Consider the following 25184-nt stretch of genomic DNA (forward strand, 5'->3'; position numbering starts at 1 on the left):
GTATTGACATTTAAAGACTCATTTTTAGCTTACCTTTCACCATTATCCAATTTGTAACAGGTGAAACCCAAATTTGATTTCCTACATGCAAGCAAACTGACAAAGTTGAACACAGATTTCAAAGTTGAACACAAAGTTAAGCATAGATTAAACAGAAGAATTTTATTCTCTTAGCTATAAAATGTTTTTTAATTTTAATTGATGACATGAAGTTTTTTATTTTCCAGGAGAGGTTTAATAATCAGTCTGGATCTTGATCTCTATTCATACCTTTTATAGGCACAACTGAGTTTAAACTGAGAAGGTTCTTCCTAAAAGGGAATTGTTCAAAGTTTGAGGTTTATTTCCTCATTTCTTTAAGGGAACACAACATGAGGTTTCTGGGCCTCATCTCTATCTGTCCTCTTTTCTTACACTGGTTTAACTGGAATGCAGGGTCTCATACAGAGGCTGCTCTTGGCTATACTGTGGCCAAGTGGACCAGCAGTAGGGAGTTTCCTGATTCTTGAGAAGACACTCCTATGGGGAGTTTACTGGTGGGCTAGAGACCATGCCCATTATTCTAGGAAGAATGAAGAAGTGCTTTTTAGTTGACTGATCTGAAATCCCAGAGTCCAAGTCTGACTAAAACATTCACCACTCCACATAATTTGGAGCTGATGCTCTCTCCTCAGCGTCCTGAGAATTTTAATTCCAGAACCTTGCCTTCAGGCATCTCTGTGGCCAATCTAGGTCTTGAGGGATGCCTGAAACCCTGAAGAAGTTCAGACCAAAGTGCTCAAGCTGAATTGGTGGAGACATTGGGAGCAGATGCCAAAACTGAAGCACCTGATCTGAATTTCAGGGAACTTTTGGCTGCCCTCTGAATGGAAGGGCCCAAGGAATTTCTTGGGAGCCATTCAGAGTTTACTGCTCTGGTTCTCAGCACACCTGGCATTCCAGGGTCCGAAACTGACTGCACTGTTACCCAAACAGAAGCCCCTGAGTTAAATCTCAGAAGACATTTGGCTGCTCTCTGATTCCCGCCACCCTGTAATCACAGAGCCCTTGTGATGGGCTGTTGTGGACTTGGGAGACAGGCTGAATAGATCTCAGGGTCAGATAGATTTCATCCTGACACTGCCAAGCCAAATATTGCTCCTTCTTGGAGAAGGGTCAAAAAGCTGCTTCTTCCTATTCTTACAGAGGTCTTTAAAGCTGACCTAGTTTTGTGACTTTATGGTCTAGGAGTTTCTCAATTAGACACAGCCATCAAAAGGCCATTAAGTGATTAGAGATCAATTGTTCTTGCTAACAGGCCTTGGGATCCTGAGGCAATAACTACCTTGCCAGCAAAGGCATTTTCAGTTTTACAGTTTTTGAGACATTCCAAAGCATTTTAACACAACCTGTAACAAGAAATTCAGTAGTAGGAAGTAGAAAGATAGAACATGGGTAAAGGTTAATTATGCAAGGGTGTCCTGGCCTATGACACCCCTGAAAAAGGGGACTTCCACGGCATCCATTTTGGCCCTGCCCACCACCTTCCCACTTCATCCCAGGCAAGGTAGACAGGTGTGGTCAAAAGGAAAGCCGGCCTGCACGCGTGAACCCTTTGGGAAGAGCAAGCCCCCAGCTCTCTATCATTGCCTTTCTGCTGCCGAGGAGAGAGGGTGTGAGAGGGAAATGGCAGTCAGGCCCCAGCGCAGAGCCTAAGGCTGCTAAAAGAGCTTGAAAAACCTGCTTCACAGCATCTGGTGCTCAGCCAGGGAACCTCTGTTTTGACAGGATTCTGCTTTGAGCTGATGTCCTGTTCCACAGTCCTCCCCACTGGGGTCATGTTGGCCTCCGCTGCGGCACTGCAGGCGGGTCACTGCAGGCGAGTCGCTGCCGGGGATCGGGCCTACGCCACGGCCTGACCGGGGCGGCAGCGGGCGGCTCAAGGCTTGGTGGGGACGCGCGGTTCGATGGAGGAAAAACCACGGAGACGAGGTCTATGCGCAGGTCTGATTTTATTCGGGAAGTACATGGGGTTTTATAGTGTCATGGAGGCGGGGAGGTTGTGGGAGGGGCAGCTGAGGATTGGCTGCAGAGGCAAGGGCGGACCTGTGGTTTATGACGTAAGCCATTGATGGCAGAGGGGGTTGTTTCCGAGGTTGTGCCGGGGCGGATACGGGATGAGGGCGGTTGAAATGAGGCGGGGAGAACAGCGATCGGCTGGGAGGGGGAAGATAACAGTGGCTGGGAGGAGGGGCGGAGGGAGGCAGCAGCACAAACTGCTGCTGAGAAGGGCCATAATACAGGGAGGTTACGAGGAACAGGCGGGCAAAGTGTAAGGAAGCGAAAGGCAGGGTGGGAGCAGGGGACAGGGTCAGATCTCATAAGCCTGGGTGTGCAGCACAGACTCAGTTCCCATGCCCCAGCTTCTTCCCTCCTGAGATTGTATCTTGTAGGAGCTTGTAGGTGAACTCAATTAAAATGGAGAACCAAAGGAAGGCATTAAATAGGCCATAGGCCATTGGTTCGCTCACAAATAACTCCTGGCATGGCTCGCCAAATATGTAACCGGATTTTGTCTTGGTTCTTGACTATGCTGTAGAAATGAATTTCAAGGTCACATTGGGTGAGTTAGGCCAGTAATTAATTAAGGTAGGGAGGGAAGAGAAATGGGAGAAAATAACAGATCATGGGTCCCAGGTAGAGAGGAAGGGACTGAAGAGTGATAAAGCAGGCTGATTTATAGACTACAATTTCCCATTATAGATCATAAATACCCAGGTTTTACTTGCATGTTGATCCATGCAGGGGACATGGCAAGAGCAGGGCACAGAAGGCAGAAACAGGGCAGGACCCACACTGGGACTGGGACAGGGTGAAGGCAAGAGAGCAAGAGGTCTTTGTGCTTGCTTTTCAAACCATTGATAATTCTGCCCCTTTGCTAATGGCAGGGGAGGAGTTCCAGCTGTTTACTGTTTTGATTGATTACCCCCACCCATCAATCCCCCAGGAGGGCCCAATGGTAAAGTCCTTGGGGAAAATCTGGGGCTTCTCCTGGCTTTCAGAGGAAATCTTGTTCTGAATGGCAGAATCCTGTTGCGGGGGTGGGGGTGGGGGTGTTTCAGCAGCCGTCTTGGGGATATTGATGTTCACATGGACTCTTTGACAGATTCCAGATCCATCTATTAATTCCCATCTTACTAACCAGCTTCAATATGAATGGCCAATAGGCACATGAAAAATTGTTAATCATGATTTGTCATTACGGAAATGCAATTCAAAACCACAAGTAGGTAGTGCCCCATCCAACAAAATGGCTTAAAATGAGAAGACTGACAACATCAAATCTTAGCAACAATGTAAAACAACTAGAATACTCATAAGTAACTGGTGGGAATGGGAAAATGCTACAGTTTTAGAACGCAGTTTGGCAGTTTTCTTATTAAGTTAAACACATCCCCCAACAACAACAGTAACTACTTTGAACCCAACAACTCCACTCCTAAGTATTTACCCAATAGAAATGAAAATATATTTCTACAAAAATATTTAAACAAGAGTATTCATGGAAGCTTCATTCATAATAGACAAAAGCTGGAAACAACCCAAATTTCCAACAACAAATGAACAGATAAATTATGATATAGTCACAGAATAGGATACCATTCAACACAAAATGAAATGAACTGATACCTACAACCACACGGATGACTCAGAAACATCACGTTGAATGAAAGAAGACAGACACAAAAGAGTGTATACCATATAATTTACATCAAATTATAGTTAAATTAATCTATGGTGATAGAAGCCAGACAGTGTTTGGTTCTGGTTGGGAGGGGCGGGAAAGCCAATCTGCCCCCTAGTGTGCCAGCGTGAGGTCTTCATGTGGTGGTATCTTATTCCACCTGAAGGAAGGACTGGGGAAAACTGCTGCCACTGCATGCTGCTGACTGCTGTTATACTGCGGGAGCTGGATGCTGAAGAAGCTGAGGACATTGTAGGAACCTGCGGAACAAGCTTCTCGGAACCGGGAAGGAAAATCCCTTCCTGCTAAGAGTATCTCTTTAACGCCCTCTACTGGCCCACAGAACTCACTGAAAGGGCTATACTTTTCAGTTATAGTAGAAGGATACAAAATCAGAAGATGCCACAAGAAGAGATGCTTAGAGTGACCTCTGGGAGGGTCTCCAACCCAAGGGTTCCTGTCCCTTTTGTCCTCCTTGTGGAATTAGAATTTGTCACCCTCCCTGTGCAGTGCAGTATCTTATCAATCCTGGAATCTTGTTAGCATATGAACTATCAGGTGTGGTCTAGGGCACACCATGAATAACAAAAATGCACACCTATCACAGGAAATTCCAAGGATGGAGAGGTGACCTCCCCTGGAGCCAGGACAATGGCCAAACCTCTTTTTGTAGGGCAAATTCTTTCCTGAGCAATCTCAATAGATGAAGGGCTAGAGTGTGTATGTGAGTTGGAAGACTCAAAATTATAAAGATATTTTTCCTCAAATAGATTTGTAGATCATTGAAATCCTAGGTAAAATCTCAACATTTGGGTTTGAGGGGCAGAGAAACAAACAGCAGATTAATCAAGCAGATTCTAAAGTTTATATACAAATGCAAAGGGTCAAGAATAGCCAAGATACTTCTGAAAAACAAAATGGAAGGACTTGCTCTAGTGGATATCAACACTCTGTCAAACTAGAGTACTCAAATCAAGGATATCCTTAATCTTAATAATGTTCAATTTAGCCATTGTCTAGAGGATAGAAAATAGATTGTAGGACATGTGAAAACCCAGCAGTAGACCTCTACATTTATGGCATTTGCATTTGGATTATGATAAAGTTGTAATTGCAAAGCTGGGAGAAATAGAGTCCCCTCAGTTAATGGTCTTAAGTTAATTATACATTATATCATTTTGTTGTTATGTGAGCAGCCATCCTAAAAGTCACTGGTTTATGACAAATATTATTTATTAGTGTTTATATATCAACATATCTAGGTCTGGCTCATCCGGATGGCTTTGCTTCAGACTGTAAATCTAGGCTGGGCTTCTGACTGAGGTCTGGCTCAAGGTTTGTCCCTTGTTTGTTAATTCTTGGGCCCAGGGCAGCTGCTACCCTAGATAAGCTCTCCTCATGGTAAAGACTTCAGTGCAACAGAGCAAATGGAAACATTGAGAACTCTTAAGCATTGTGTGAGAACTGGCACATTGTCACTTCCACTTCATTCTGTTGGCCACATGACAGAAGTCAAAGTCAAGGGGCAAGGAAATAAACTCAACCCCTTTAGTGGGAGGAACTACAAAGTCCCATGGAAAAGTGTGGCTGGAAGGAGTGAAGAACTGGTGCCAATAATGCAATTTACCACAGATTCCTATAAACAGAAGGATGAAATTTGACTGCTACCTTGTATCACACACAAAAAATCTGTCCCAGGTCAATTGTAGATCTAAATGTGACAGACAAAATAATAAATGCTTCTAGAGGATAACAGGAGAATAGCTCAGGAACTCGGGAGGGCAAACTTCTTAATAATGCAAATGCTGACCATAAAGGAGGCAAAGGCTAAATTAAACATTATTAAGATTAACTTGTGTTCATCAAAAGACACCATTGTGTTCATCAAAAGACATGAATGGATGTGGCTTACTGGTTGAGTACCTGCTTCCCGAGTACGAGGTCCTGGGTTCAATCTCTGGTACCTCCTAAAAAAATGTTAAAAAGACACCATTAAAAAGGTGAAAAAAGGAAGCCACAAAGTGGAAAGTGACATTTGCAAAACATGAAATTGACAACAGGCTAGTATCAGAATATATAAATAACTCCTACCAAAAAAAAAAAAGACAATCCAATAGAAATATGAGGAAGATTTTAAATAGGCATTCTTTTTTTTTTAAGATTTATTTTATCTGTCCCCAACCCCTTGTTGTTCGCACTTGCTGTGTCTGTTGTCTTTCTTGTTTCTTTAGGGGGCACCAGGAACTGAATCTGGGTACTCTGATGTGAGAGGGAGATGCCTAATTGCTTGAGCCACCTCCTTCTGCTGCTTCGTTGTGTCTCTCATTATGTTTTCCTTCTTGTGTCTCTTGTTGTGTCAGCTTGCTGCACCTGCCCATCACGCCAGCTCGCTGTCTTCTTTTTTTTTTTAAGATTTATTTTTATTTGTTTATTTCTCTCCCCCTTTCCCCTCCCTCCCCCCATTGTCTGTTCTCTTTGTCTATTTGCTGCATCTTCTTTGTCCACTTCCGTTGTTGTCAGTGGCACAGGAATCTGTGTTTCTTTCTGTTGCGTCATCTTGTCTGTGTCAGCTCTCCGTGTGTACGTGGCACCATTCCTGGGCAGGCTACACTTTCTTTCGCGCTGGGTGGCTCTCCTTACAGGGTGCACTCCTTGTGCATGGGGCTCCCCCACAGGAGCGACAGCTCTGCGTGGCACAGCATCCTTGCGCATGGGCCAGCTCCACACGGGTCAAGGAGTCCCGGGGTCTGAACCACGGACCCATGTGGTAGACGGACGCCCTAACCACTGGGCCAAGTCCTCTTCCCATCGCCGTCTTCTTTAGGAGGTTCCGGGAACCAAACCACAGACCTCCCATGTTGTAGGGAACTCTGATGTGAGAGGGAAATGCCTAATCGCGGACCTCCCACGTGGTAGCTGGGAGCTCAGTCCCTTGAGCCACATCCACTTCCCAAATAGGCACTCTTCTGAAATGTGAAATGTAATAGCCAATAAGCACACTTAACAAGATGCTTAACCTAATAACAATCAGGGAAATGCACATAAAAGAGCAATGAAATATTCCTACATACCCAACAGACTGACCATAAGGATGTGAAGCAACAGGAACTCTCATACACAGATAGGAGCTCATAAATTGACATAACCATTTTGGAAAATTTTGGCATTATCTACTTAAGTTTATCATCTGCACAGCCTGTAACTGAGTAATTCTATTCCTAAGAATATGCTCAACTGATAACCAGAGTCATGTACAAGATTATGTAACATTATTCGTAAAAGTAAAAAAGCGTAAATAATCCAAATGTCCATCAATAATAGAATGGGAACATAAATTGATATATATTCACATAATGGAAATCTATATAGCAATGTAAATGAAAGAACTTGAATTATATACAACAACATGGAGAAATCTTGCAAATATATTATTGAGCAAAAGAAGCCAGACACCAAACAATACAGACTTTATGTGGTTCCAGTATATAATAAGTTCCAAAGCAGGCAAAACTGAACTATGTTAATTTTGTGGAAGGAGGAAGAGAGTAGAGATTAGAGGAGGCATAAGAAAGACTTCTAGAACGCTTTGATATTATATTTGATTTGGCTTGTTTGCTTTTTGATAGTTCACTAAATTGTACATTTAGGTTTTATGGGTCTTTCTGTGAATATGTTATAGTTCCAAAAGTGTTTAAAGAGAACACAATGTCATTTTCATCTATCTAATTGGCAAAATTTTAAAATGTGACATGTGGGGGAATTCTCATTCTCATCACTGTACAATCTTTTGGATGGCTATTTGGCAGTATCTGTACACAAAACTTTAAAGTCACATACCCCTAGCTCCGCAATTCCAATTCTAGGAATTGATCTTACAGCTGTGCTTGCACATTCACACAGCAAGGTTGTATTATAACATGCTTGTATATGGGTGGAAATTCTGAAAGTTGGCGTGATAGCTCTGCAGAGGAATCTGTAGAGCTGAAGTGTAGGAAAATTCCTTTTTTAAAAAATCCTATACCCTTTTATAGTGTTTGAATTTTATGTCAGGTTATTCTTACAATAAAAATGAATAGCTGTCTTTTTTTAGGCGTTACTTGCCTGAGCTCTTCTAATTAAAGTGTCAGAGCGGATCCAAGGAGCCCGGTGCAGCCTAGCGCTCCGGGCCTCCCGCCGGGCCGAGGCCGGGACCAACGGCCTGGAAACGCCCGCAGCCCGGCGCCTGCACCGGGGAGCTGGCTCCTTCTCCTGCAAACACTAAGACCGCTCTGATGAGATAAAGGGGCCACCAAGGAGTCGAGCAAGAGGGTCGTGACAGGGATAAAACTTGAAAGAGGCGCAGCGGTTCCGGGGGGAGCAGCAGCACCCGGCGCCGCTCCAGCTCCAGCTCCAGCTCTGGCTGCGGCCCTAGCACAGCCTCAAGCCTGGTTCCAGCTCCTCTTTGGCCTCCAGCCTCTGGGGAAGTTCCAGGACAGTTTGCGGCTCCAGCTCCAGCAGCTCCTCGGGTTCTGCGAGTCCTTCTCAGTGCAAACAGGACATCAGGCGTCGGTCCCGCTCCAAACCCAAACCATCCAGAAGAGATGAAAAGGAAAAGAAAAGGCCGAGTCTTTCCCCTAAACCCACCAACATGCACATTGGGAGGCTCACCTGGAACTGTGACCCAGATCACACTGATACTGAGCAGAGGCTGGTCTAGACAGTTTCAGTAATTTCCGGTATTAATTAACCTTTGGCTATTTTATAATATACTGCCAAGTAAAAAGGCACCTATGTAATGATTCAGTAATCACAATGATTTTATCATTTTTAACCTTCAGTTACAACATCATGGAGATAAGGTCCACCTATGGGACAATTAAAAATGATTGACGTGCCTGGGGAAAGAATGCATGCCCATCTATCCAAAGGTGACACCCATGCTGAGTTCAAGAATCCAGATGAAGCCGAGAAGGCGCTGAAACACATGCACGGAGGACAAATAGATGACTGCCACAGCTGTGCTGGCGCCCAGGCCTCGAGAGCCCCGCTGGCGTGTCAGCCCTCCCAGGGAATGCTGCCACCACCTCCCGTGTGGCGCGGCGCAGGTCCCCGCCAGGGCTGAGGAGGAAATCCCGCTCTCCTGGGTACAGGTCCTGTGCACGGGCAATCCTGGTCCCCTGGCCCCCGAAGCCACAGAGGGCGCTCCTGCTCCAGGTCCTCGTGAAAAAACAGAGCTGCAGAACCTCTTCGCCCCCTGAAACTCACACCTCATCCAGGTTCTGTCACTTTTCTAGCCAGAGAATCGGTAGGAAAGGAAGGCCCTCACTCAGGGACAGGCATCTAAGGCAGCAGTGGAGACTTTTCCTCTGAAGGCTGTTTGGCCTGCAGAGGCTTTGGTCTGAGGCTGTGCCCCTAAAAGTACCCTCCAGTGGTTCTGACTAGAAAGCGCACCATTTCCTAGCCCTGAGAGAGTCAGTTCAGAGGGAGAGCCAGCAGGGACAGCAAGGGAAGATGCAGGGTGTTCGAGCTGCCCCATCGGCACACTTCTCCTTTCTCCACGTGACCTGGAACCACCTGTTGGCCTGGCCATGCCCCTTGTGGGCCTTGGAGAACACAGGTGAGCACCTGCGCAGCTGCCCTTGCGGTTGCCCTGCCCACAGTCCCCTGCTGCAAGCCCTCTGCCCACCCCTAGGGTCAGAACACTCAAAGAGCCCCTCTCTCGCCCTGCATTAGCTGGCGTGAGTGGTTCCTTACATGTGCTTGCCGCACACCCCGTACCTCCCTCTCTCCGAAATTGGTGAGCAGCTTAAGAGCCACCTCAGCCAGGTCACCACGGAACCACCACCCCTGTGGCGGTCAGTCCTGGTGGTCTTGCAGGATGACTTTGCAAAGCGTTCATTGCTTTTTTGTCTTTTATTGTATAGCCAGTACTATAAAGTTTGTTTTGAGCTTTGTAACTTTGCAGCATTTTAAATAATGTTTTTGCGCTTTGTTGTTAGAATGAAAGAATAGTATTGAATAAACCTAGGATTAGAAAGCAAAAGCAAAAAAAAGTGACAGAGCCTGAGTTTGAGCCTAAATTGATCTAATTCCGAAGACTATCCCATCAATCACAATTATAAATTTTCTCTACTGAGCTTCAGTTTTTTCACTTTAAAATGAAGTTTTAGGGAAGCAGGTTTGGCTCAACTGTTAGAGCGACTGCCTACCGTACGGGAGGTCCAGAGTTCAAACCCAGGGCCTCCTGACCCATGTGGTCAGGCCCACATGCAGCGCTGATGCACACAAGGAGTGCTGTGCCATGCAGGGGTGTCCCCCACGTAGGAGAGCCCCACGCGCGAGGAGTGCAGCCTGCAGGGAGAGCTGCCCCATGCGAAAAAAGTGCAAAAAAACACAGCCTGCCCAGGAGCACACACAGAGAGCTGACGCAGCAAGATGACACAGATTCCCAGGGCCGCTGACAAGAAGGCAAGTGAACACAGAATAACACACAGGGAATGGACACAGAAAACAGACAATGGGGAGGGGGTAGGGGGGAGGGGAGGAATAAGTTTTAAAAAAAATAAATCTTTTTTTAAAAAGTGAAGGTTTTAACTTAGACCACAATAGTCTCCTTGGAGACAAACATGGAAACTCTGTTATTTGAAATGAGGCAGCATGGCAGGTATGTAGAGCAGCTCTATCACAAAGTAATGGCAGGAATTACTTTGTGTACCCAGTACCCAGGAATCACCCCCAGACCCTCCATGCACCAGGTATCTGGCAGTTAGACTCATTCAGTCCTTACCAGATGGCAGGACAATACAGGAGCCCACAGGAATTAGCAGTCTGGATGGTCAATATTAAAGACTAAGAAAAAAGGAAAGAGTGAAATACACATGCAACAGTTTCTAAATCTGGATGTCAAAATTAAGTTATTTGTTAAACAAATAATTGTAGAGGGATTTCAACCACTTAGCTATGTATATCCATGAAAACCATTTATACAGCTTGTCAAATTAGGTAGGAGGAAGAATAACTGTTGTTTCTGAAGAATTTTTTTTTTAGGAAGCACGGGGGATTGAACCCAGGACCTTGTACATAGGAAGCAGCCACTCAACCAGAGCTACATCCACTCCCCAAAGAGTTGGATTTTTTGTTTGTTTGTGTTTTTTTTTTCAGGAACACCAGGGGTTGAACCCAGGATCTCATACATGGGAAGTAGGTGCTCAACCACTTGAGTTACATCCACTCCCTAATACATTTCAAAAGTGAACATTCGCATGCATGACGAAATGTTCCACAGCATGACTTTGAAAATGGAGTTTAAAAATTTGGCTGTAGGAGTTTTTGCTGTGACTGTTGGACTAAAAGGTAAAAGAAATTAAGTGATGTTGTGAACATAGTGGTTGAGATTCAGATCACTAAATCAGCTTCTTTTGCTTGTAGCTAAGAAAGTAAAGACTTACAAGTTTAATTTTCAAACTAACAAAACATAACCAACCAAGCGTCAGACAACATGGAGCTGCACAATCTATCCTAATGACTCCCCAGTGATTAAAATGGGTTAGGAAAACAAAACATCTTCTCAACCGTTTCTTCAACTCTGTTTTTTCCTTCAAACTCCAGTTCTAAATCTCCAATTTCTTGCTAGAGAATTCTTTATTCCACTCATGCTCCACATATCTGAACCCAATGATATCTATCTCTCTAACTAAAAGTAAAACAAACACACACACATATACTCTCCTCCCCAAATCTGGCTTACTCTTCCAACTTCCCACTCACAGTGGTGCAAATTTTACCTCACAGCCTTGGCACCTCGTGGTTAACACAGACTTGCTTCTTTCTTTGGCCCCCATCTACCTCACAGCTACCAAACCCTATTCATTCTTCTGCCACCTCTGACTCTTAGACAGTAGCCACTTAACTGATTTATCTCCCTGTTTGTCCCCCTCTCACCGCTGAACTCCACCATTTTGCGTTGCATCTAACACAAGTCTGTATGTACGAGGTACTCAGTAAATGTTGGCTGAATAATTCTTGTTAATTTCTCCACTATACATCTTTAAATTTCACTGCATGAAGATGTTTGTAATTTTGGTTATTTACTTTCTCTTACTGAGGACTGTAGGCTCCTTACGGACAGTGCCCAATGCTGCCACCTTGGAATTCAGTAGGTATTTGTTATATTAACGAACAGGTGAGACCTGAGCTTCTTAACTTGGCATTCAAAAGCATCTATAATCAGATACAACTCACCACCTCTGGTCAATTGAGGCAAACACAGGCATCTCCCAGGGGATGCTGATACTGCTGGTGCATGGCACATCCTTTGGGTAATTATAACATCTGATGTTTCTATGACCATTTGCTGCTATCTGGACATGTTTTCTACATGCTTAATGCTATCACAGTCTGCATAGCTTCTCTTCCCTGGAATGATTTCTCCATTTATTTCTCTCTATATAAATCCAAACATCTCTTCAAACTCTTTCTGCTGGGCAAAACCTTCCCTAACTATTCTAACCGCAGCCCCCAATCTTTCCCTACTCTCTTTTTACTTAGAACTAGACACTTAACATCTGCAACCATTATTTACCGGTTATCACTGTGTGTATGGAAATTCCTGTTATGTACTTCTTTTTCACACTTTAAGGCTTAGCACAATGCCTCATACATAGTAGGTATTTACTCCTCACATATAGTAAGTATTTAACAAATCATTGTTGAATAGATGAATGATTCAATGTCCCTTGACAGCATTACTATTGCAGAGAGAAAACTACTGTTTTATTGTTCTACACTGTTTCCTAGAACATAGAGGAAATAGCCAATGTGGAATTTTTCCAGTCTACTCAAATGAGTCACCAATGTTGACTGATTTTTTAAAAATTAATGATATTACAAATAATTTTGTGCAAAAATTCAAATTTCTCTCTTCCATTTCTGAAACAAAACTTTCTATTGCTGTCTCTGTCCCACTCTTCCAAACCAAAACACCTAATATTTTATGTGTGAGAACTTGGCATTACATAGAATAAAAGATAGGTCTTAGGTTTTTGACTGGGTAAACAACCTGCTTAAAAGCAAATACTACCTTGCATATCATATAATGTGGTGAACTCCTTGCCTAGTAAAAAACAAAGAATCTTTATTATTGACATAGAGAAGTTGTTTTAAATTTTAAGGTTAAAATAAGGAAGTTCTTTGAATATTGCCTAACTCACTACTGTGGGAAATAAGAGCATTTCAGACCATACCACCCTATTTTGCATTTCCATTGAACTATGGTTTTTTGAGCCATATGGCACTGTTTGTTTTATAAGACAAAATCTAACCCAAATATTGATTTATCATTTTTGACAAGAGAAAAGAGCTATACAGTATATTATCAAATTTTTGACCAGATAGATGTTTTGAATGTATTAAAATTGAAATTGATTGTAAAAGCTCTTGGTAAACTGTAAAGCCCTAACTCCACAAATGTAATGCATTTTAATCTTTATTATTACCCGTTCCCTACAGTATAACATTTCTGTCAAATGTTGGTAAATTTGCTAAACGAATAAACTTAGTGAAAGTATTATATCACTTGGTTAGGAGATACAAAGTATAATGAATTTTATTCTTAGTAGAATTTTAAAATTTGAAATAATGTGTTTTATTTGAACACCAGAGGATTTCCATTCTTCAGTGAACTCACCTTGAAAACTTCCTTTTACAAAATAAATAAGATGAAAAGTCTCAGAAAACAGGCATTAATACTGATTTTTAATTATCATTATTTTATTTTGTTTAGTTCTCTAACTTCTGCTAAAATATTTATGGGAGGAGGCAATTTTTAGCTCTGATTTTGCAAGCTTTCTGTCAGCTCCTAATCTAAGTACATTAGAATGGAGCAACACAGGCTATAGAATTGGTAGAGACCAGAAGGGCTAGAACAGTCATGGCATTTTTTTCTAGAATTTTTAGAGCTAGAAGAACCCTAGAGATCACCTGGTCCAGTCTGCTTCTTTTACAGATGTGGACACTGACCCTGAGGTCACCCCACCTGTTGGTTATAGAGTCAAGTTTGACCTCTTCTTATCCTTCTCTTTAGTTTATGATTCTTTCATTTTGCTAAGTAAGACATGGGAAAATTAAGACCAGTAAGATGGTCAATAAACACAAGTAGATGAAGGAGGTAACAAAGTCTCTTCTATACTGGCTGGGAAGCCCTACCATTTTATACCTATCCAAACCCCACTCTTGCCCACTCCCAGTATACTGAAATGTAAATCAAAAGAAATCATTTTTTTAAAGTCTACCACACCTGGATCACCCTGATCTGCTGTCCTTGAAGGATGTGAACACCAACCCATGACTGGAAATTCTTAGCTTGTTAATTACACAAATGGAAATGTGTTTTATTATCTATATATCTATATTTGTCACTGTTGTGTCCATTTTTCAAAAAGGAAAACAAATGTTGACTTTATTCCCCAAATCCTCCTCACTGTTGTGTGTACTGTATTTTCATCACATATCGTTTCTAATAACTACCAACATTTATCAAGAGCTAACCTTGGGTCAATCAGGGTGCTAACTGTGTCATTCAGTCCTCGTAAACAATATAGAGAGTAGATATCATTATTTATTTATTTTTTTAAAGATTTATTTTTTATTTATTTCTCTCCTGTTCCCTTCCCCCAGTTGTCTGCTCTCTGTGTCCATTTGCTGTGTGTTCTTCTGTGTCCACCTGTATTCTTGTCAGCGGCACCAGGAATCCGTGTCTCTTTTTGTTGCGTCATCTTGCTGCATCAGCTCTCCGTGTGTGTGGTGCCACTACTGGGCAGGCTGCACTTTTTTGCGCTGGGCAGCTCTCCTTACGGGGCACACTCCTTGCACATGGGGCTCCCTTATGGGGGGGACACCCCTGCATGGCAGGGCACTCCTTGCGCACATCAGCACTGCGCGTGGGCCAGCTCCACACAGGTCAGGAGGCCCTGGGTTTGAACCTTGGACCTCCCATGTGGTAGGCAGATGCCCTATCCATTGAGCCAAATCCACTTCCCTCTCCCACACTTTAAAGACAATGAAATTGAAGCTTAGGTAAGTAGTTTGGCATAGTCAGTGTGAGATCTAAAATTTGATTCTAAGCAATTTGACTTCAGAATGAGATCAATTCCTTCAAAAATAAAAAAATTAAAAAGACCACTTAAGCACAATTTTTCTTTTGCTTCTGGAAAATAAATTGGCCTACCCAAAATAAATTATTTAAAAAAAAACACACTAAAAAACTATATATGACTCTATATAGATATATAAATATATGGTAAAATTTATATATTCTTTTCTTTTTTTTTAAAGATTTATTTATTGCTCTCCCCCTCCTCTCCCCCATTGTGTGTTCTCTGTGTCCATTCACTGTGTGCTCTTCTGTGCCCACTTGCATTCTTGTCAGGCGGCACCAGGAATCTGTGTCTTTTGTTGCGTCATCTTGCTGCATCAGCTCTTCATGTGTGTGGTGCCACTACTGGGCGGGCTGTGTTTTTTGCATGGGGTGGCTCTCCTTGAGCGGGAGGCACCCCTATGCAGGGGGTACCTCTGCATGGCACGGCACTCCTTATGCATGGCAGCACTGCACATGGGCCAGCTCACCACACGGGCCAGGAGGCCCTGAGTATTGAACCCTGGACCTCCTATATGGTAAGAGGACACTCTATCAGTTGAGTCATGTCTGCTTCCCCACACTAGTTTCTAAATAGTGTGTTCTTGTTTTCCTTTTATTTGGGGTGGTTAGTATATAGTCAATTTAGGACATTCAAACTGTTACCAGTCATTTTAACTTTTACTTCTATTTTTGCAATGCATAGTTCTTAAAAAGTAATATGTATATATGGCCAAAACAAAAGTTCAAACAGTATGAAAGTGTGTAAAGAATGAAAACTCAGTTTCTCTCCCACCCTGACTTCCACACCCCTAGTCACCTTTTCAGGATTAATCACTATTAATAATATCTTGCAGGAAATGGATGTGGCTCAACCAGTTGGGCTCCCGTCTACCAGATAGGAAGTCCAGGGTTCAATGCCCAGGGTCTCCTGGTGGGGGCAAGCTGGCCCATGTGGTGAGCTGGCCCACGTGGAGTACCCGACCATATGGGGAAAGCCATCCCGCACAGGAGTGCTGGCCGATGTGGAGAACTGGTGCAGCAAGATGACACAAGAAACACAGAGAGAAAATAAGGAGATGAGAAGTGGACAAAGAGAAGTGGACAAAGAGGACGCGGTGAGTGGACAGAGAGAACAGACAACCAGGGTGGGGGGGAAGGGGAGAGAAATAGATGAATGATCTTTGAAAAAAAAAAAATAAGAAGGCATAGCAGAACAGGGAGTTGAGGTGGCACAAGAGAGTAGTTGCCTCTCTCCCACTCCAGAAGGTCCCAGGATTGGTTCCTGGAGCCGCCTAATTGGAATACAAGCAGACACAGAAGAACACACAGCAAATGGACACAGAGAGCAGACACTGGGGGAAACGATGTCTTTATAAAAAATAAATTTGAAAAAAAAAAAGGGAATAGTATCTTGTGTGTCCTTCCAAATGTATTCTAGGCACACATACATATATAATTTTTTTCTTCGATATAAATGGAGCATACGGTTTACACTGCTCTGTACCTGCTTACACTTAAGAGTAATATTCTTGGCAAATATTCTGTATCAATACATGTAGATTTTCCTCATTCTTTTAATAGCTGCAAAATATTCTATGGGGGAGGCATGGGAAAAAGAACGTGAAATGAAAATTCACTCACGGCATTGAACCTCAGGCTCTGTCTTCTGAAGGTTTCTAGGCATAGCCACCTCTTGCAAAGCCCTTAGTCGTGTCCTCTGGGCCTCCAAGTAAGGGGAAGAATCAGAAGTGCTCCCTCTGATGCCCTGACATAAGAAGGTTCACACTATCTTTTTTTCTTTTTCTTTTTTAGATACTGGAGCCAGGGATTGAACCTGGGACCTCATATGTGGGAAGCTGGCGCCAACCGCTTGAGTGGCATTCTCTCCCCTCACACCATCTTATTTTTGCACTACACAAGACAGCAAGTTATTCCTTTCCCCACTATGCCCTGCTGAAACTTTTGTGTCAAGACAGGTTGTTCAGTTTTTAAATTTTAACATGATGCACAAGCTCTTCGAATCTGATGACAACATGCCACACTCAAATTTGGCTTGCTCCCCCAGTAACTAAAGTGTCACTTTTCCATTGGACTAAAAGTCTTCCCCAGAGACTCCTGGCTCTTTCATGCAAATAGACATCTGGTAGACCCACCCAACGAATGTCCAAACAATTCCAGTAGGGTCTCAATAGTTTAAATGCAGTTGTATTCATTGGCTTAAGTTGTCACCCTACTCCCTACTTCCCATTCCCCAAACATGCACAGTGAAACCCTCTTACAAGTTAGCTTTCCTCCTTTGATGGCATGCAGGGAGAAAGGGGACTTTTATTTATGGACTTCAAAGTTGATGTTAGTCTAGTTTTACAGTTGAAGAAATTGAGATTCCGAGAGGTTAAATACTGTAGATAGAAAGAAAGGAGGCTGGGTGTTCATGCAAGTGACTGATATTAATGTCTTCTGTTCCCCCAAACTGCCTCCCCAGGGCTGGGGAACTTCTCTCCACCACCATTCCAAGCATGATCTATATTCAACCTCTTATTCTAAGCTTATCTGTGGGTAGCTACTGCGCCCTTAGGCACTACACATAGCTGTGAGCCCTTGGGCACTACACATGTTTATTTACTCTTGTGTTCATTCAATAAATGTTCACTGTGCCCGGGGTTAGGCCTGCCTTGCTCTGAAGGAGGTCCATTCTCTGTTGGGGGGCAGAAAAGGTAATTTAAACATGTAAATAAATAAATAAACAAGATACTGACTGATTGCATTAAGTGCTGGGGAAGAAATGGGTAGGGTAATGTGAGGAAATGTAACTGGCTGGGGAGAAGGGACAATTTTAGGTAGAAGGGTCAGGGAAGGTCTCCATGACTGAATCCTGAAAGGTGAAAGAGGAGAAGGAACAGGCCACTTAAAGACTGCGCAATTGTCCAGGCAGAGCACATAGCAGCTACTTGATCTCTTCAGTTCACTTCAGCATCGCCCAATATTGAGATCAAAACGTAGTTCTCAAATGCAAATGAATTCACATGGCTTTGCCAAGGACTAAAACTTATTTTAAGGCCAACTATTCCGTGACCTAAAATAAAAGCAGCAACAACGCTAAAAATAGTTTATTTAATTATTTATTTAATTTATTATTTATTTATATAAAGTTACTAACAAGTTTTATATATGATATCTCTATTTGATATTGACAGAAGCAACATAATATAGTCCCTTCAATAAATATTAAGTTCCTGTTATGTACCAGACCCTGTGCTATCTGGTGATAAAGCAGGGAAGCAAAGTTTATTTGAAATGCATACTGGATGGAGAATCTGAAGATCAAGTTTCTAGTTCCAGGTTCTCTTCCTAACTAGCTGTATGTCTTTGACCAAGCCTGTTAACCTTTTTGTGACTCAATTTACCCATGTGTGTGATATTATGTTTTTCAAACAATTCTTTGGTACCCCTAGAGGGCCAGATGGAGCTGCAGGTCCTTCAGAATGGCTCTAGTGTCATTTATATGTTGACATTCCATATTTGAAGACATTCTAAGAATTAAAAAGAATTTAAAAAGTTTGAAAACCCCCCAGATCCTCAAGTTCTTTCTGTAATACCAGATAAGTTTATTATTATGGGAATTTTTTTTTCTTTTTTCTTAGAATTCCTTACAAGTTATATGTGGACATAACATTGGAAGCAACTCAAGATTAATATGAAATGAAATTAATTACTCATTTGAATGAATGCAAAAACTATATTTACTTTTAATACAAATATAACATTTTCCCCTAAGATGCTGACCACTAATTAAAATTCCTTGCCCTCCCAAAAAAACCCACATATGATTATTTCTGATACTTTAAGTTCTCCTTGTCCTATCAGAATTTTTAAAGAACATTTGCTCATGCATTTTAACGGACTTTTCTTTTCTTCTTTCACAATATCTGACACCTTTTAAGCAATAAGGAAGGAAATACCAAGTTGGCAAAATGTGGGATGTGAAAATGGTGCTATGGGCATGAGAAAACTGCTCCTATGATGTTAGCAAGTTTCAAGTCCTTTAGAAAAAGAAGAACTGGCTTGTAAATACCAGTTTTGCTTAGTCATGTAATTTTTTAATAGTTGATTTGCAGTTATGTATTGACTTTTTTGCTGGCATCAACGTGGGAATCAAAGTCACATGAGTTCAATTTGTGCTAATTTTTCCTGTTCTTTTCCTCTTTGACACCTATCAGGGGTATAAAGATGTTATGAAACTCTTGTAGCAAAGATCTTCAGTCACTGCATTTAAAAAAATCATACTCCTTTCTTCTCTTGCTTGAAAGACTTAGATTATGTTCCTTTAGAATTTGTAAGACCCCTAATCTACATTATTATAGTACATAGGTAGTGAACTTATTTGGATAGGAATCTCCCAGGTACTTATTGTTGGCCCTTGGCAACATTGGGAAGTAAAGTTATTTTTCTTTGATCCTTCATTTTAGCTGGTCTTCTTTGTTTGGCAGCCGGGGCCTTCCTAGGGCATCCTATCTCTGCTCCCCCATCTAAGTCAGCATTCTCTGATCAAGTCCCTCAAGCTCCAGATCTTTCTGAGCTCTTTCCTTTATCCATCCCTCAGTGATTTCCAGCTAATTTAATTAACACGTTCCCTCTCAAGTATTAAAAAAGAAGAGTGGTGTTCCAAAGCAAATACTTCCATTGTCATTCAGAAGGTTTCTGAAGAGTTATGAATAATACGAGATTTCAGATAGCTGAAGAGAAAGATATTCCTCCCACCTCCAGCTTTCTTCAGGTTCTTTTCAAATTCTATCTGAGAGGTAGACATAAGCTGCCTGCTTTTCTCAACCAAGTAACTTGCTTAGTCATAGTTCACGCAGTTCCCCTGAAAATGATTAGTCAGCATTATCCCAAAGTTTCAGCAAAACATTGAGGGAGGCCACATAAGGCTGTTCGATTTAAATTGGCAGTATAAAAAGAGCTGCATTTTTTAAAAAATCTAATCAATGTTTCTGCTAATTTTTTTAAAGGTGCACATACAAAGAGGAAAGAAAGAAAAATTCACAAGGAAATATACATTGTTGAGCCGGAAGTACCTCTAGGCCAATGTAGTAGTACTGAGAAAGAAACTGAGGTTTAATGAAGTTAAATAAAGTACCCACGATTACCCAGGTAGTGATAGGGCTCATCTCTCAGTTAGAGCCTCTCATAGCACCACCATCCTCTCTCTTCTTTATAGCTTCTTCATAGCATAGCATCTGCTACAAGTTTGCATCTGCTTACGTTATTTGATTACTGACGGTCTAGACTATTCCCTTCACAATGGGAGGGACCCTGTATGGTTTTGCTTAGCATTTGCCAGAATAGTCAGGCACCTGGTTAGTGCTCAAAGAATAGTTGTTGGATGAATAAATTAATATCAGTAAACATAACAGGGAAGCGGATTTGGCTCAATGGATAGAGCATCCGCCTACCATATGGAAGGTCCAAAGGTTCAAACCCAGGGCCTCCTGACCCGTGTGATGAGCTGGCCATGAGCAGTGCTGATGTGCGCAAGGAGTGCCGTGCCATGCAGGGGTGTCCCCCGCGTCGGAAGCCCCATGCACAAGGAGTGTGCCCCGTAAGGAGAGCCGCTCATTAAAGAAGTACAGCCTGCCCAGTAGTGGTGCTGCACACACAGCTGATGCAGCAAAATGACACAACAAAAAGAGACACAGATTCCTGGTGCAGCAGACAAGAATATAAGTGGACACAGAAGAACACACGGCGAATGGACACAGAGAGCAGACAACTGGGGATGAGGGGGAAGGGGAGAGAAATTAATAAAAAATAAATCTTTAAAAAAAACCAACATATTTAGTCTTGAATAATTGTCAAGTTATCATTCACACATTATGGTGACATGCCACTTAAATTAGTCAGGGAAATATTAGGTTCTGCTGCAGTAAAATATAAATGTTGAAATCTCAGTGGCTTAAGACAAAAAAAGATGGCTTCTTATTCTTTTAAATTCTGTGTGGAATGGGCAAACTACCTTCATCTTGTAGGCAGTCACACTGGAAAACGCAACCTCCAAGGTCAACTGCAGGGCAAGATTCAGATGATGCAGCACATCAGTTTTATTTTATTTTTATTTTTTAGGAAGTACCAGGAATCAAACCTGGGACCTTGTACATGGTAAGCAGGCGCTCAACCTCTTGAGCTACATCCACTCTCCAGCACCAGTTTTTTTTTTAATCTTTTTTTTCTTTTTTTTTTTTTTTTGAGGTACAGGGGCCCGGGATTGAACTTGGGACATTGTATGTGGAAAGCTGGTGCTCAACTACTGAACCACATCGGCTTCCCCAACACCAGTTTTAAAGTGTCTCAGCCTGGAGGGTGACGCATGGCACTTCTTCTACCTATAGTCTTTGGCCAGAATTAATCATATGACCCCATCCTAATGCCAAAAGAGGCTGAGAAAGGAAGAGGAGCACTTATTTATTTAGTGAGAACTGCCCCTGCTTGCCCCTTCAATCATGAATATTTATTGAACACTTACTTTGTGCCAGGCCAAGGCTAAGTGCTTTATCACTTTCGTTGCTTCATTTAATCCTCATTGGAGGCAAATGAGCTGCAGGTACTCTCGTTATGATCAGGTTCCAAATGTGGAAACAGAGGGTTAATTAATTTGCTCAAGGTCACAACTGGTAAGTAGGATCAGGGATTTGAAACAATTAACCACTAAACCTCAATCCCACGTATGTGTTTTATCAGTGTATGTGTGGTTTTGAAGAACACCAGATTGATTTTTCATAACCAAATACAGAATAAGAAAGAATGATAAGATCCATTTTTGTGATTGTAAATAACTTCAGTTCAAGATGTAGCTCTCATTAATATCACTAAAAATAAAGGAGAAAATGGAGATCACATACTTCTGATGTGATACACTAAGGATACAACATTGAGTGTATTATTCCTGTTTCCAATGCATGATCTGAATCTAATCATAAGGAACCATCTACAGAATAATTGGCTTGCACTCTTCAAAAATGCCAATGTCTCAACTCAGCATATCGACTCCTATGTATATACCCCATAGAATTGAAAACAGGAATTCAAACAGATGTACACTGATGTAATGCTGATGTGTAGTATTCACAAGAGCCAAAAGATAGAAACAACCCAAGTGCCATGCACAGATGAATGGATAAATAAAAAGTGGCATATATATAAAGGGATGCTATCCAGCTGTAAAAAGAATGAAGTGCTGAAACATGCTACAGCATGGATGAACCTTGAAAACATTACGCAATGTGAAAGAAGCTAGACACCAAAAGACAAGTATTGTATGGTTTCACTCATCTGAAATATTTAGAATAGGCAAATTCATAGATGTAGATTAGATGCAGAACACGGGGAGTTATTGCTTAATGGATACAGAGTTTCATTTGGGTTTTGGTAAAAGTTTCTTGAAAAATTTGGTACTAGCTAATGTGAATAATACCACTTGGTTGTTGACTTAAAAATGGCTAAAATGGCAAATGTTATGTTATATATATTTTATTAGAATAAAAATTTTTTAATGACAAAAGGAAAAGTCAATATCATGAAGGGCAAATAAAGTCTGAGGAAATCCTCCAGATTTAAAGAAACTAAAGAGAACAATCACAATGTGCAATGCATGGTTTTGAATGGCATCTTGGAGGTGGACATAGGTGGCAAAATCCTTTAAAGGACATTTTAGGGGCAATTGGTGAAATTTGATTATGTACAATACATTAAATAATAGTATGGCAACAATATTAATTTTTGGAATTTTATAATCTTGCCAGTTAAATAAGAGAATGTCCTTGTTCATAAGAAATATATACTGAGACATTTAGACATAAAGGAGCATGATGTCCAAAACTGCTTTCAAATGATTCGTACAATGTATGTCTGAATAAACTAAATAGAGGGTGAGATAAGCCAACGTAACAAAATATTAGCAATTATTGAATCCATACTATCCTTACAACTCTTTAAAATTTGAAATTATTTCAAAATAGAAAGTCAAAAAAAAAAAGAGCTTATTGGCAACCTGGTTGGTACCTGGTACAGAATGCTATAAACATAATTTACTATTGTTGATGGGAATCCAAGCCACCACTGCCTTTGTTTACTGTAAGGGTTATTCATTCCCTAGGCTTGATATCTAAAGGAAGGTTGCCGTTTCTCCCTCCCTGGAGATTTTGAAGGGGGAAGAGTGGGGTGGTTAGGCAGGGCCATGAATTTTTATGACTGTTTGTTCTCTGGTAATACACAAATTGACAAGAAATGGAAATCCCCTTTGAAATCAAGGGCATTCTGGCAGCAGAAATCCAAGCCTCTGATGGATGGTTGACAACTAAAAAAACTGTCCCCTCCTTTCAAGTTCACTCTCCCTCAAAGCATCAGTGCATGAAGGTGGTCATTCAACAAAGACCATAGATGCTCCCCTAAAGCTTGATACCATTGAGCACAAAAAATTCCTAGTAAGACCTAGAAAAACAAGCAAACCTATCTCTACATTTCCAAAGCTTCTTTTCATCAAGGTGACATAGATTCTGAATCACCAAGAACAAATACATAGGACACCTCAAACGGAAAAAGGGAAATTGTGTTTTAAAAGAGACACAAATAGGTTATAAATCAGAATATTGCAAAAGCAGAAGTTATCTATGAAAAAAATTTCATTTCTATATCAAGAAAATACTGTTGAAGGATAGACATATTTCCCAGTTTCCAAGGATTTGTTTAATATACTTGTCAGTCAGCCACTGACATTTCTGAAAGAGAATGAAAAGCTGACTTCCAAATTTCTCTTCTTTTGCAACCATACTTATGACCGGCACAGGAAATATAGAATAAATTACTTTATTCTCTTGTGCCTCCTCAACTCCCCTGGAATATATTTACTTTATACGTACATGTAAGGTGCTTAGAACAATGCCTGCACATAGTGTGTTCTCAATTAATGGCTGAATTTTTTTTAAGATAAAATAAAATTAAAGGCCGAGGAGAGTTGAATTGACTCCCAATTGAAACATAGTTATCTAGGAATAACGAAGGGTCCATCGCAAAATATTCTAAAGAGTTAGAACTTCAAAAGCAGGAGAAAATTTACCATTTTAACCAATTTAAAAGTACAATTCTGTGCCATTAATTACTTTTACAATGTTATGCTTCCATTGCTTTTTTTAGTCAGTTATTTATTATAAAGTATACTCTATAAACATAAAATTGTTCTACAAATGCATTGTTTTCTAATTTTCTCCTAACTATAAGAAATTCAAAACAGCATTTACAGGGGAGCAGATGTAGCTCAGTGGTTGAGCACCTGCTTCCCACTAATGAGATCCTGGGTTCAATCTCTGGTACCTCCTAAAACAAACAAAACAAACAAACAGCGTTACATCCCCATATTTCCTTCTCTATGCATTATACCAGGGGAAGAAGAAGTGTCTTAGTCCCCAAAGGCTGCCCTAACAAAGTACCACAAGCTGAGTAGCTTAAAACAACAGAAACTTTTTGACTCATAATGTTGAAGGCTAGAAGTCAAGGGGTCAGTAGGGCCATCCTTCCTCTGAGGGATCTATAGAAGACTATTCCCTTGCCTCTTCTAGCTTCTGATGGTCCCAGGCATTCCTTAGCCTGTGACAGCATAACTCCAATTTACCCTTTATTTGGTCAGTGGACAGCTGAGTTGTTTTCCTCTTTTTCTATATGTGAATATTTGTGAATGTTCAAATTTATAAGATAATGCCAAGCTGTGTTCCAAAATGATTGTACAAATTAACACTCCTACTGTTAATGTCTGAATTTCCTTTGGTTGTCTTCTCCCAGTAGCATCTTTTCTTTCTTTCAGGTCCTTTTTTTCTCTTTTTTATTCCCCCCCTCCTTGCGGCTTGCTTGCTGTCTGCTCTCTGTGTCCATTCCCTGCGCTCTCTTCTGTGTTTTTACTTGTCTCCCTTTTTTTTGTTGTGTCACCTTGCTGAGCTGGCTCTCCATGGAGCTTGTGGGCTGGCAGCTTTCTGCAGCATGCGGGTGAAACTGCCTCCACAAGGAGGCCCCAGGACACTAACCCAGGGCCTCCCCTATTTGGACAGTAACCCAGCTGATTGAGCCACAGCCGCTTCCCTCAGGCGCTTGTAAATTAATATGTTGTTTGCCTTTCTAGATCCACCTCCATCTACAGGCAGCTGACCTGTATGGACCTCATCAATGGGCTACATACTTGCTGATTCTCATTGGGTTTGGCCGGTAAGAGGAGTCCCCCCAAGAAACTGGAGGGGAGGAGGTGGGGGGGGGGAGATCAGGCTTTCTATCTTCCTGGTGCCTTCTCTGTGAGGGGCTCTGTTCCTT

General features: G+C 41.7%; 1 long non-coding RNA gene across 1 annotated transcript in view; it reads left to right on the plus strand.

Moving 5' to 3' along the window:
- The window catches only part of LOC139440173 (uncharacterized), a 48355-nt gene extending 30769 nt beyond the window's left edge, over nucleotides 1–17586 (plus strand). The window contains exons 2-3 of the long non-coding RNA XR_011650293.1: nucleotides 15692–15952; nucleotides 16650–17586. This is a non-coding gene — a long non-coding RNA (uncharacterized lncRNA). The remainder of the gene's footprint in view (nucleotides 1–15691; nucleotides 15953–16649) is intronic.
- Nucleotides 17587–25184: the final 7598 nt, after the last annotated feature.

The sequence above is a fragment of the Dasypus novemcinctus genome, chromosome 12 (assembly GCF_030445035.2).
Source record: "Dasypus novemcinctus isolate mDasNov1 chromosome 12, mDasNov1.1.hap2, whole genome shotgun sequence".
NCBI classification, from domain to species: Eukaryota; Metazoa; Chordata; class Mammalia; order Cingulata; family Dasypodidae; genus Dasypus; species Dasypus novemcinctus.